Consider the following 13,242-nt stretch of genomic DNA (forward strand, 5'->3'; position numbering starts at 1 on the left):
CGCGCCCATTTGTCCCCAGATAACATGGCAAAATGGACTTGAACCTTAGTCTCTCATGCAACAGAGGCAGAACAGAGAGCTTGCGCAAATTATGACCCCTCAGATGAGGCCCACAATGAGAAATGGGTTTTGAAAAGGTTGTCCCGTGCTTGGGAGCAATCCGTTCAGAACAAGACCAATTTTAAGAAAGCAGAGGAAGAACAGGCAGATGCAGATATGCATATAGTTAAAGCGCACCAGAACCCCGCATGGATAAATGAGAGTAGGAACTGCCCACCCCAGCCCAAATCACAGGAATGTTACAACTGTGGTCAGTTAGGACACTTTGCACGAGAGTGCAACGCGCCACAGAAACAGAGAACCCAACAGATAGGCACGCTAAATAGGAATAGGGCAAAGTCGATACATAGTGTTAGCGCCGTTCAGACCAGGGAGACATGAACGGCACAGACTGACGGTGTTTGGGCTCCCCAACTTGGGTCTGCGACACCCTTTGGGATAAGTCCGGTCGACCGGTCATAGCAGCCAAAGTCTGGGGTCAGCCCGTTGAATTTCTTTGGGACACAGGAGGGTCCCGCACCACACTCAATTCCTCCACAATGTTTCAGAAGGACACGTGGCCCACAACAGACACCATCACCCTCAACGGCTTTACAGACCACTTACAGCAGGGACACATCACAGTCCCTGTATCCATACAAATCGGCAACATGACCACAAAGCACCCCATAGTGTTAGTTGATCTGCCCCACACAGCAGAACACATTTTAGGAATCGGCTTTATGACCTCCTACAACCTTTCATTTGATTCAGTCAATAAGTGTGTCTGGAAAATGGCAAAAGCAGCACGAGCCCCCGCCACACTCACAGTAGGAGAATATGCAAATAGGATCAGCTCAGTAGGAGATTACTGGTTTGACCCGCGAACCATTAGTGCAGATAAACAGGTTAGGGCAGTCCTGCAAGAACACAAAGCAGCATTTGCACAGCACAAGCACAACTGTGGCAGAATGGCTGGCTCTGTGCAGATTACAGGTCCTGACCCCAGACCCCAGAAACAGTACGGATTTCCCCAGGAAGCAGAGGGAGAAATCTCAAAAGTGATAGACAGCTTATTAGACCAGGGCGTACTGAGGTCAGTAGCCTCCACTAATAACACCCCGATTTGGCCCGTCGGGAAACCCGATGGATCATGGCGACTGACCATTGATTACCAGGAACTGAACAAAGTAACCCCAGCAGCAGCCCCCACCATAGCCACGAGTCCCGAGACCATGCTCAAGCAGGGACTCCAGTCACGATTCTTTACGGTTTTGGACATTAGTAACGGCTTTTGGTCCATTCCATTGGCTAAAGCGTGCCAGTACAAATTTGCCTTCACTTTTAAAGGACAGCAGTATACGTGGATGTGCCTTCCACAAGGCTTCCACAACTCCCTCCATTTTCCACTGACAGCTGGCAAATGGATTAGCAAAATTTTCACGCCCCGAATGTCTAGTCCAGTATTTAGACGACCTGCTACTACAGACAGACACAAAAGCAGAGCACATTTCGCTTCTCGCAGAACTCCAAGGACTCCTAAAAGAGATTGGCTGTAAGGTTAACCCCAAAAAGGCCCAGATTTTGGAAGAAAAAGTGATATACTTGGGAACAGTTATCACACACGGTAAACACGAGATCAAGCAGAAAAGGATTGATTCGATCGTCAAATTGCCCCTTCCCCACAATGTCTCAGCCCTCCGGTCATTTTTATGACTGGGTGGCTACTGCCGAAACCATATTTACAGTTTTGCCACTAAAGTAGCGCCCCTATCCGACCTTCTCAAGAAAAAGGCACCTTGGGAATGGCTTCCGCAGCATACAGATGCCGTGGATGCTTTAAAAAGAGCACTCAGCATAGCCCCCACACTACAGGTCCCAGACCCACTCTCCCCCTACGCTATTGAAGTAGCAAGCACCGACCGAACCCTTTCGGCCGTGCTCCTCCAGGAACGGCATGACCAGTTAAGACCCGTGGCATACGCCTCACGAGTGTTAGACCCTGTCGAGCAAGGATTTTCTTATTGTGAAAGGCACCTGCTCGCAGTTTTTTGGGCAGTACAGTACTTCTCATACATCACAGGATTCAACCCCATCACCATCCTCACAGAACACAGCCCAATACAGCTTTTATTCGATGGCCGACTTAAAGATGGCACAGTCAGCCAAATCCGAGCAGCCCGTTGGACCCTTCTTTTACAGGGATGGGACATCACAGTTAAAAGAACAAAAACCCACACATTCCTTGCAGACAATTTACAGTACCCAGGCACCCCTCATGAATGTGAGATTATCTCCACACAACACAACACAGGCCCATTCATTCCGAAAACACCTCCCAGGAAGATGGGTAGTTCACCCCAGAGACCCCAGCCCACAGACACGTGCGCACCCCTGAAGATTTATGTGGATGGCTCATCCACAGTTTTAGACAGCAAACGCATAACAGGATGCAGTATTTATGTAGAGGACGCGCCCTAGAAGGGATTTCCCTAAAGTTTCCAGGACACTTAGGCTCGCAGGCAGCAGAGCTGGCAGCAATAGCGTACATAGTAGACCACCCCGACTCGTTCCCCACTCCAGCAGACATATATTCAGACAGCCTGTATGTCTGTAATAGTTTAACAGAATTCCGACCCCTGTAGGAAGCAAGAGGATTTGTTTCCGCAGACGGAAAACTCCTACCACCAGCCCCATTACTCCGCCATATTTTAAAGCAGGCAAAGGACAGGAAATACGGCATTGTAAAAATTCTCAGTCACCACCGTTCTTCCCCACTTGGTAATGTTAAAGCAGACGACTGAGCAAAGGCAGGTCCTAGACATGGTTATTTTTGGAACCCCCTCGAAAGCGCTCCAGTACACGCAGTTCAGGTCTCACAGACGAACATACAGGATTTAGCCCAGTCACAGAAACAGGACGAGAAACTCAGGGAAGTTTTGAAGGGAACTTTCCCAGCCCCGTATGACAAATTTAAGAATTCCATGACCACGCATGACGGTGTGATTCTTAAAGACAGCCTTTATGTAGTTCCAGAGCAGGATAGGAACCAACTCATTTGTTTGTTCCATGACAATCATAGACATCAGGGAATTGAACCCACTTTAGCCCACCTCAGCCCGCTCTGTTGGTGGCCAAATTTAAAAGCCGATGTGACACACTACGTTGAGAATTGCTTGATCTGTGCCCAGAACAATCCAGACAGATATGCGAAGAAGGCTCAACTTAGCCATACCCGCCCCGTTAATGGCCCCTGGACTAACCTCCAGATAGACTTCATAGGACCCCTACCCCCTTGCAGAAACGGATATAAGTATGTGTTGGTGGTCATCGACACCTTCACAAAATGGGTGGAAGCATTTCCATCGCGCACTAATACAGCAAAGACCACAGCCAAAATACTAACCCACCACATCTTTACAAAATGGGGACTCCCCCGTAGCATAGAGTCCGACCAAGGCTCCCATTTTACAGGACGGGTTATGAAAAACGTCCTCACAATTTTCGGAATTACTCAAACGTTTCATATCGCGTATCATCCCCAGCCAAGTGGTATTGTCGAACGCATGAATAGGACACTAAAAGCCACCCTTAGGAAAATCGTACAGCAGAATAGCACCTGGGATTCACTTCCCCATTTGCGTTAATGTTTTTACGAAACACGGTATCCACGTCCACAGGATTCACCCCCCACACTCTCATGACCGGACGCCCCATGAAAGGAACGGAGTATTTATTAGGCTTAGATTTGACCAGCCCCGCAGTGACATCCCTCACACACGAAACCACTGTGCAACAGCTAATAGAAAATATTAAAATGGCCCAGCTCGCAGCAGCTGTGAGAATGGGAACAAGGAAGTAACAGAGCAAGGCTTGTTTCGATAAGACAGTGCATGCCACTGAGTTTGAAGTAGGGCAGCAAGTAATGCTTTCCCTATACAACCCCAGCACATTCCTTTCACCAAAATACTCAGGTCCGTACTCCATTTCGGACAAAGTAAGCCCCTCTGTCTACAGAATCAAGTACCCTAATGGAAAGTCTGCGTGGTTCCACATAAACCAGCTCAAGGCTTATGGCTCGCAGAATAGCCACACACACCACATCCTGCTCACAGCAGTAGACGACCACGCCTCATCCACAGAAAACGCATTCCTACCCTCCCCCAGCCAGTCCAGCCCGTCCTCAGACTCAACTTCGACTCCGCCCCCGACACACGACTCCGCCTCACCCTGCCCCCAGACGGCAGTAACAGCGACAGTGACTGCAAAAGCATTGATGTAAGCCACAGCACACCACGATACTATCCCCCTGCACCAGGCCCCACTCCCAGCGTTGCCGAGTACAATTCAAGTGATCCCTTTGAGATCACATACATTAAAGCCCCTGACCCAGACCCACCGCCCGACGATTACGGACTGAACACCAGTAGCTCCAACCTAGACACACGTATCTGGCACCGAGACAATTCATTCAGGCTCATCAGGAACGATGAGATGGACCCCAAGTCACCCCACGCAGCTTTGGCAAGACTTCTAGAGTCAAGAGTATGGAAGCCGGGAGAAGATGATGACATTGAGTCTGACTCCCACCACGCGAATCCCTTTGCGACCCTGTTCGCAACTGAAAACTGAGGTGTTCAGATGATGTTTAAAAGGAACCGCTAGAGAGATACGGTGTCCTTTCTGATGGAACCTGCACCATGTTTGTTGCATGTTTGTTCGTACGTTTTGTTAAGTGTTCAGTGTTTAGAATTTAACCAGCTTTTCACAGCCCCACGCCACCACTCCTTTAACGCCCCCTGGCAGTTAATGGAACAAGTTTGTCCACGGACAGCCGCCTAGTTTGTCCGCAGAAACCTCTGAGAATTTGCCCAGACACCGCTTCGTAACTGCTCTTCTAATTTGAAGGTAGAAGAGGCATTACTGCAACCCACCACGACGACTTTACTCAGGCAGTGGAGAAACGGCACTTATCCCCGCCCTGCCTGAGGACCCCCCCCCCCCCCCCCCCCCTCCTCTGGTCAGCTAAGCTTGGGTAGAGCACATCCCGCCCTACCCGGGGATTCCATCCAATTCTTACCCGCCGCGGCCCATAGGCACCTCATTTTGGCTCTTTTGTTTCAAAAAGTTTTGTTTTGTTTTATAGTGACCCTTTGGTTGCTTTCCTCATGCTATTTACATCCTCAAACATTGGGATGGTAAATCGCACAGGCTGCGAGACGGCTCACACTGTGTCAGTATTTTTCCAGAATGTCTTGTCCAGAAATTCGTTTTTCTTTTAAACGAGGGAGTCACGGATGGTGACCTATTATAAAGGGTAATTGGCAACAAAGGACAGACAGACAAACACATGAGATCTTAAGCAAGATAATGACAGATACTATGCTTGTGTTCACAGGATTCCAGAAGAAGACAAGAAGAGAAGACAAGAAGAGTAGGAAAGATGAAGACGACCTCCATCTTTGTTATATGGACACTAGCAGGATCCCTTTGGTTGCGCGTGAACGCTAACCCCCTCACCCCCAACCCACAGGCCATCAATGATTCACTCCCCCACAGTACACAGAACCCAGCAACAGCCAACAGTACCCCAAACTGGTGTGATACGTTTATCACTTGGTATTCCCTCTCGTATGTCGTAGAAGCACTTTTAGCCCTAGTGATACTTTGCAGTGTCGTGCAGACCATTCGAATGAAGAAATGGCGAAGGAAAGCCTACCGCTCTCGCACCCCGGTATACAGAATTAGATCCCCTATTTTCGGTTTCCACCAGACCCATGAACCCTTTGACATGGATTAAAGTGCATTTGTTTTTGTTTTGTGTGTGTTCATTTGTCAAATAAAGAAATGTGAACTCTGTGTTTGACTGCCAAACCAGAGAAATTTGAATGCTGCTATTTTTGTACAGTTAAGATGTTAGGATATTTTTTGAATTGTTTGAGTGAGGATAGTTTATTGAGAATAGTTTGTACCGCCTGTTCCTGGTGGCGGAGGGCTTACAGTCAGAAGTGAGGTTCGCAAAGAGCAAGGGGGGGGGGGGGGTGACCTTAAGGATCGCGAGGCTACATACTGCGAGCGGGGTAAGGGTCCACCGAACTGTAGGGGCAGGCTTCGGTGACTACATTGCAAGTCTAATCCAAGCAGTAGGGGGATGAAGAGGTGAGGGAGGACGTACAGCTTAAAACGGGCATACCCGGCGCCCTGCATCGCGAGGTTCGCGATACAGTACCCCCGGATCTGAACCAAATGGGATCCGGAGGCAAGGGAGATTGTTTGGGATGCGGGGTAGATGTGAAGGGAGCAGCGCCTTACCTGGCAAAGTGTCCCTTTTTGCCACAGTCACTGCACGTAGCTGTGCGGGCTGGGCAACGCTGCCGGGGGTGTTGACCCTGGCTGCAGAAGTAGCACTGCGGTTCCCCGGTCTGGACGGATGTCGCACAGCACAGGCCTATGACGTAGTCGGGTCCGGTGGGGGCCGCGACAGTGGTGCCCACGAGGGGTTCGCTGGATCTGCGGGGAACGCACTGAGGCTCTGGTAGGCCACCTCTAACGATGTGGCTAGCTTTACCGTGTCCCGCAGGTCAGTGGTCCCGTTTTCCAGCAAGCGCTGCCTGATGTAGTTAGACCGGACCCCAGCCATGTAGGTGTCCCGGATCTGCAGCCTCATGGGCTCCTTGGCCATCACATCCCGATAGTGACAGTTCCTTGCGAGTAGGGTCAGGTCTCTAGGTACTCGTCCAGCGATGTGGAACATTCCTTGTTCCAGGCCTATCCGGACCCCCTGCCACAACTCCTTTACCGATACATTGATGACTATTTTGGTGCCGTGTCATGCTCTCGCCCGGACCTGGAAAAATTCATCAACTTTGCTTCCAGTTTCCACCCCTCCATAACTTTCACCTGGTCCATCTCAGACACATCCCTTCCCTTCCTTGATCTGTCTGTCTCCATTTCAGGCAATAGACTATCCACTAATATCCACTACAAGCCCACTGACTCCCACAGCTATCTGGACTACAGCTCTTCGCACCCTACACCCTGTAAGGACTCCATCCCTTTCTCTCAACTCCTTCGCCTCCGTCGCATTTGTTCCAACGTTGCCACTTTCCAAAATGGTGCTTCGAAAATGTGTTCCTTCTTCCTCGACCGTGATTTCCCACCTACAGTTGTGGACAGGGCCCTCAGCAGTGTGCGGTCCATCTCCTGCGCCACTACCCTCGCCCCCTTCACTCCCTCCCAGAACAAGGATAGAGTCCCCCTCATTCTCACATTTCATCCCACCAGCCTCCGTATGATCCTCCGCCATATTCGCCAACTCCAGCGTGATGCCACCACCAAACACATCTTCCCTTCACTCCCTCTGTCAGCATTCCGCAGAGACCGTTCCCTCCGAGACAATCTAGTCCACTCCTCCACCATACCCAGTACCTCTCCCATCACCCATGGCACCTTCCCATGCAATCGCAGAAGGTGTAACACCTACCCCTTTACCTCTTCCATGCTTAACATTCCAGGCCCAAAACACTCATTCCAGGTTAAGCAGCGTTTCACTTGCATCTCTTCCAATTTGATCTACTGCATTCGCTGCTCCCAATGTAGTCTCCTCTATATCGGAGAGACCAAACACAGACTGGGTGATCGCTTTGCAGAGCATCTTCGGTCTGTGCGCATTCAGGATCCTGACCTTCCCGTTGCTTGCCATTTTAACAAAAGACCCAGCTCTCATGCCCACATGTCTGTCCTTGGCCTGCTGCAATGTTCCAGTGAAGCTCAACGCAAACTGGAGGAACAACATCTCATCTTCCGGTTAGGCACGCTACAGCCTTCCGGCCTGAACATCGAATTCAACAACTTCAGATGATCAGCCCCACCTCAACCCATTTGTTTTTATTTCATTTTAACTGTCTTTTACCATTTCTTTCTTTCTTAATATACATTTCATTCCCTCCCCCCCCCCACCCCCCGCAATCTTATCCACCTTACCTGCACCTTTCTCCTCTTTGCTTCCCCCTTTCCCTCCCTCCACACCTACAGTTCATTCTCTGATGTTAGTTTCCCTGCTGTTGGACCTTTCACATCTTTTGTCCTCTCTGGGGACTGCCATTCACACTCTTTCCCCTTGGTATCTGTGGCCATTAGCACCCGGTTTCTCTGGGTTTCTGTGGCTATGACTCATCTTTCATTCTCACTCCACAGTATAAATATTTCCCACTTTCTCTGTCTGTTAACGTTGACAAAGAGTCATCAGACTCGAAACGTTAGCTCTTTTCTCTCCCTACAGATGCTGCCAGACTTGCTGAGATTTTCCAGCATTTCCCCTAACATTTCAATGGCTCACCCGTGCTTGGAGGAGTCACAGCTTGAGGGTTTCGGAGGGAGGCGTTGCGGAGGAGTCGAGGTAGGCCAGTGGGAGAAGATCTCCTTAGCCTCTGTTGCTTGTGCATCGAGTTCGAGCTTATCTGGCTTTAGAGCGGCTTCCATGGTGATGTCGCTGGATAATAAATTGATATCCCATCAATTCACTGCGAGACCATGAGAACGAGTGAACATAAGGCTTTATTTTCCAGGAACTCGCCTGCCAGTGTCTGCTGTACAAATGAGTGCTGCTCACAGGTGGCCGGTCTATATATCGCCCCGGGAGGCCAGAGCCAGAGGCGGAGCACACCGGGGTTCCAGTACAGTACCTGGAAGTAGACCGTATTATCATTTCCGGGTCATAGATCACAGCACTATACAGACAGTTCAAACTTAGGTGAATACATTCACCACAACTCCCAACCTCCGAATGTCACCCATAATTTCGCTGGGTAGAGCACCCCAAACCTGATCTGCTGCCGGTACAGCACCGCCTTGGCCTTGTTGAAGCTTGCCCATCGCTTCGCCAACTCGGCTCCAATGTCCTGATAAATTTGGATCCTATTCCCCTTCCAGTCTCAGGTACGCCTCTCAGCTAACAGGGGAACCAGGAAGGGAGTTTGGGTGTTGAGTAGTTAATGGAAATAGTGTGAAGGAAATAGGTGTCATAGAATCATAGAATTGACAGCGCAGGAGGCCTTTCAGCCCATCATGTCTGCACCGGCCCTTAAAACCAGCATCCTACTTAAGCCCACACCTCCACTCTATCCTCATAACACAGTAGCCCCACCTAATCTTTTGGACACTAAGGGGCAATTTAGCATGGCCAATCCACCTAACCTGGATATCTATGGATTGGATTGGATTTGTTTATTGTCACGTGTACCAAGGTACACTGAAAAGTATTTTTCTGCAAGCAGGACTGTGGAAGGAAACTGGAACACCCGGAGGAAACCCACGTAGCCTCTGGGAGAAAGTACAAACTCCACACAATCACCCGAGGCTGGAATTGAACCCGGGCCCCTGGAGTGCTAACCACTGTGCTATCAAGGCGGACAGCACAGTAGAACAGTGGTTAGTACAGTTGCTTCACAGCTTCAGGGTCCCAGGTTCGATTCCCGGCTTGGGTTACTGTCTGTGCGGAATCTGCACGTTCTCCACGTGTCTGCGTGGGTTTCCTTCGGGTGCTCCGGTTTCCTGCCACAGTGCAGGTTAGGTGGATTGGCAATGCTAAATTGCCCTTAGTGTTCAAAAAGGTTGGGTAGGGTGCTCTTTCCAAGGGCCGGTGCAGACTCGATGGGCCGAATGGCGTCCTTCAGCACTGTAAATTCTATGATGGCCAAGCTGAGGCTTGGATATGCAATGCACGTGGTGGATTAGTCCATCCCTTTTCAAGTAGAGAGCGATGCGTCAGACATCGCACTGGCCGCCACACTCAACCAGGCGGGCAGGCCAGTAGCATTTTTCTCTAGAACCCCCCTCCGAAATTCTACACCCCTCAGTCGAGAAGGAAGCACAAGCCATAGTGGAAGCCGTGCGGCACTGGAGGCACTACCTAGCCTTTAGGAGGTTCACCCTCGTCACCGACCAACGATCGGTAGCCTTCATGTTCGACAACGCACAACGGGGCAAAATAAAAAATGATAAAGTCTTGAGTTGGAGGATCGAACTCTCCACCTACAACTACGATATCAAGTATCGTCCTGGGAAGCTCAACGAGCCCCCAGATGCCCTGTCCCGCGGCACATGGGCCAGCGCGCATGATCACCGACTTCGGGCTATCCACAATGACCTCTGCCACCCGGGGGGTTACCCGGCTTACCCACTTCATTAAGGCCCACAATCTGCCCTTCTCCTCTGAGGTCGAGGCCATGACCAGGGACTGCCAAGTCTGCACAGAGTGCAAACCGCACTTCTACCTGCCAGACAAGGCCCACCTGGTAAAGGCCTCCCGGCCCTTTAAGCGCCTAAGCATTGACTTCAAAGGGCCCCTCCCCTCCACCAACCGGAATATATACCTTCTCACCATCATCGATAAGTACTCCCGCTTCCCCTTCGCCGTCCCTTGCCCCGAAATGACCTCAGCCACCGTAATAGGCACTGCACAGCATCTTCACGCTGTTCAGTTTCCCTGCCTATGTCCACAGTGACCAGGGCACGTTGTTCATGAGCGATGAGTTGCGTCAGTACCTGCTCAACAAAGGCATCGTCTCGAGCAGGACTACAAGCTATAACCCGCAGGGAAACGGGCAGGTTGAGAGGGAGAACGCAACGGTATGGGAGGCCGCTCTTATGGCCCTTAGGTCTAGAAGTCTCCCAATCCCCCGCTGGCAGGAGACCCGCCCTGCCGCCCTCCACTCCATCAGATCACTCTTCTGCAGGGCCACGAACGAGACCCCTCACGATCGTTTGTTTATCTTCCTCAGGAAGTCCATTTCCAGGGTCTCGCTTCCATCTTGGCTGAAAACTCCGGGACCAGTCCTTCTCTGGAGGCACATGAGGAGCCAGAAGACCGAACCCCTGGTCGAGAGGGTCCAGCTGCTCCATGCTAAACCCCAGTACGCTTACATCGCGCACCAGGACGGACGGCAAGACACGGTCTCCCTACGGGACCTGGCACCAGCTGGTTCCCCCGCCAACACACCCCTCCACCTACAACCCCCCTCCCCACCACCACTCACAGCGCCCCATCCGCCCCCCGGGTCTCCTGTATTGTTCCACGCCGACACCCATCAACCCCCACACCCCAACCGTCTCCGACACTCTGGACTGAGGCTCAAGCTCCAGACACAATGCCCCTGGAGTCACCACTTGCAACAACTGTGCCCGCCGCACCGCCAGAGCTGCTGAGGTCGAAGAGACCGATCCTGCCTCCAGATAGACTGAATATGTAATGACCCGTCATCCCCGCTGGACCTGATTTTTTAAACAAGGGGTGAACGTATTCATGATACCATAACCTGTGACCTGGAAGTGGTGATATGAAATGCTTCCAGGTACTGTACTGTAACCCCGGTATGGCTCAGCCCACACCGGGGCCATATGTAAACTGGCCTCTTGGGGGCGGCATTCATCTGTACTACTGACTCTGGCTAGGCAAGTTCATGACTAATAAAGCCTACTGTTCACTCGCTCTCTCTGTCTCACGGTGAATTGAAGGTATATCGCCCTATTCAGTTCTTCACAGTCCAGTTGCTTGCTTGCAGGCAGCTACAAAATGGTGGAATGTCTCCTCTGTGATTTTCCATCCTAAGCACAGATGACATCAGTGTACATGTTGGGCACGTGACATTCTCTCTGCTGCCACTTCTGGCAGAAAGACACTCGTGTTGTATTTGAAGGCCAGTTGCAGCTGGCATTCATTTTTTTTTTACTTTATTTAGGATAACTAATTTTTCTTAAGTTTATGACATTTTACTACTGAAAATTAAAGCAATTTCAGTTGAACATGCACATTCTTACATTGACACACAAATTTTGTTTTAAATATATTCCAATTCCTTGAGAAATTTAAACAAGTGTAGAAAAAAGTACAATCATGTTCTTACTTTGCAAACTATCAGCAGGGTTCTCCATCCAGCTAGGCCGGAATCGCGAAGCGTGATTGAGCGGAGCATTGCACGCAAGGTGAAAATTGCGGCTGGCGTGGGCGCCCAACAGAATGCTCTGCCCTGGCGCCTCAACAGCAGTGTTAATGTGCTCTATTCCACACATACAGTAAAAGCCGTTGGCATATCATTAACAGACCTGACCTGGCATTCTCCGGAGAACCCGCGATGTTCCACATCTGCCAGAAGGAATTATTGATGGCAAGCTTCACTTGTGGTTTTGAAAATCGGGAAACGGGCGTCATGGCTGCTGAGGGAAAGGAGATAGGACATGCTCCCAAAGGGGTGACTGTGGGCAGTGATGGAGGGTGACCAGGGGATTGACCCTGGGGTTGGGCTGCTGCCCCCCTTCCCCCCCCCCCCCGGTCAGGGAGTCCAGGCACGGACAGCCATTGCCTGCACGGCCATCATCTTGCGGTGCATCCCACTGATCAGCGGCCATGGCCCATATTTGCACAGTGACAGCAGCTGTATGGGCACACCCACACCACCCCCCCCCACAACTGGACGCCACACACTGGCAGGGTAGCCTGCAGCCACATAAGGGGGATGCCCACATTAGCTTCTATAGGACACCTGACAGGAGTCACAGAGTGTTCCACCGGCATGGGTAACACCAGCCACAGATACGCGCCAGCAGGGATCGGCACCACGGCGAGAGGCCCCCACAGTGCCGGAACCAGGGTGCGGTGCAGAGTCCCAGGAGGAACAGGGCTAAGGGACATGATCATGCGGGGCAGGGGCTACAGTGCAAGCTGTTGCCACATGTAGCCCAGTGGACCTGGTTGGAGACAGAGGTATGCTCCAAGCCAACATGTCTGCCTTCCACCCTATAGACAATGGACTAGAACCCAACCAGGAATGTTGGCCTTCAGTCTGGACGCCACCGCAGCCTTGGGGGATGCACTGAGGCTGTATGAGCAGGAGCTACTCAAGGACCCTGCAGACCAGGAGCCTGTCCCTATGAACATGAACCAGCCTGTGGGAATGGAGAGCCGACCACCCAGCAGGCTGAGGTTGTGTGAAAGAGGCACCACAAGGCCTCGTGTGTACAGGCAACACCTGTCATTCGAGGACCTGCCAAAGACACTGGCTGAGCAGGGGGACTGTACGGCATATCTGCCAGTTCAAGGCACACCTGAAAATGCTGGGGTATGTGGGAGGACACCTGCTCCCAGGTGCCATCCACCCGCACCCAGTGGCCATCAAGGTGATGGGTGCCCTGAACATTTACACCACA

The sequence above is a fragment of the Scyliorhinus canicula genome, chromosome 3 (genome assembly GCF_902713615.1).
Source record: "Scyliorhinus canicula chromosome 3, sScyCan1.1, whole genome shotgun sequence".
Taxonomy (NCBI): domain Eukaryota; kingdom Metazoa; phylum Chordata; class Chondrichthyes; order Carcharhiniformes; family Scyliorhinidae; genus Scyliorhinus; species Scyliorhinus canicula.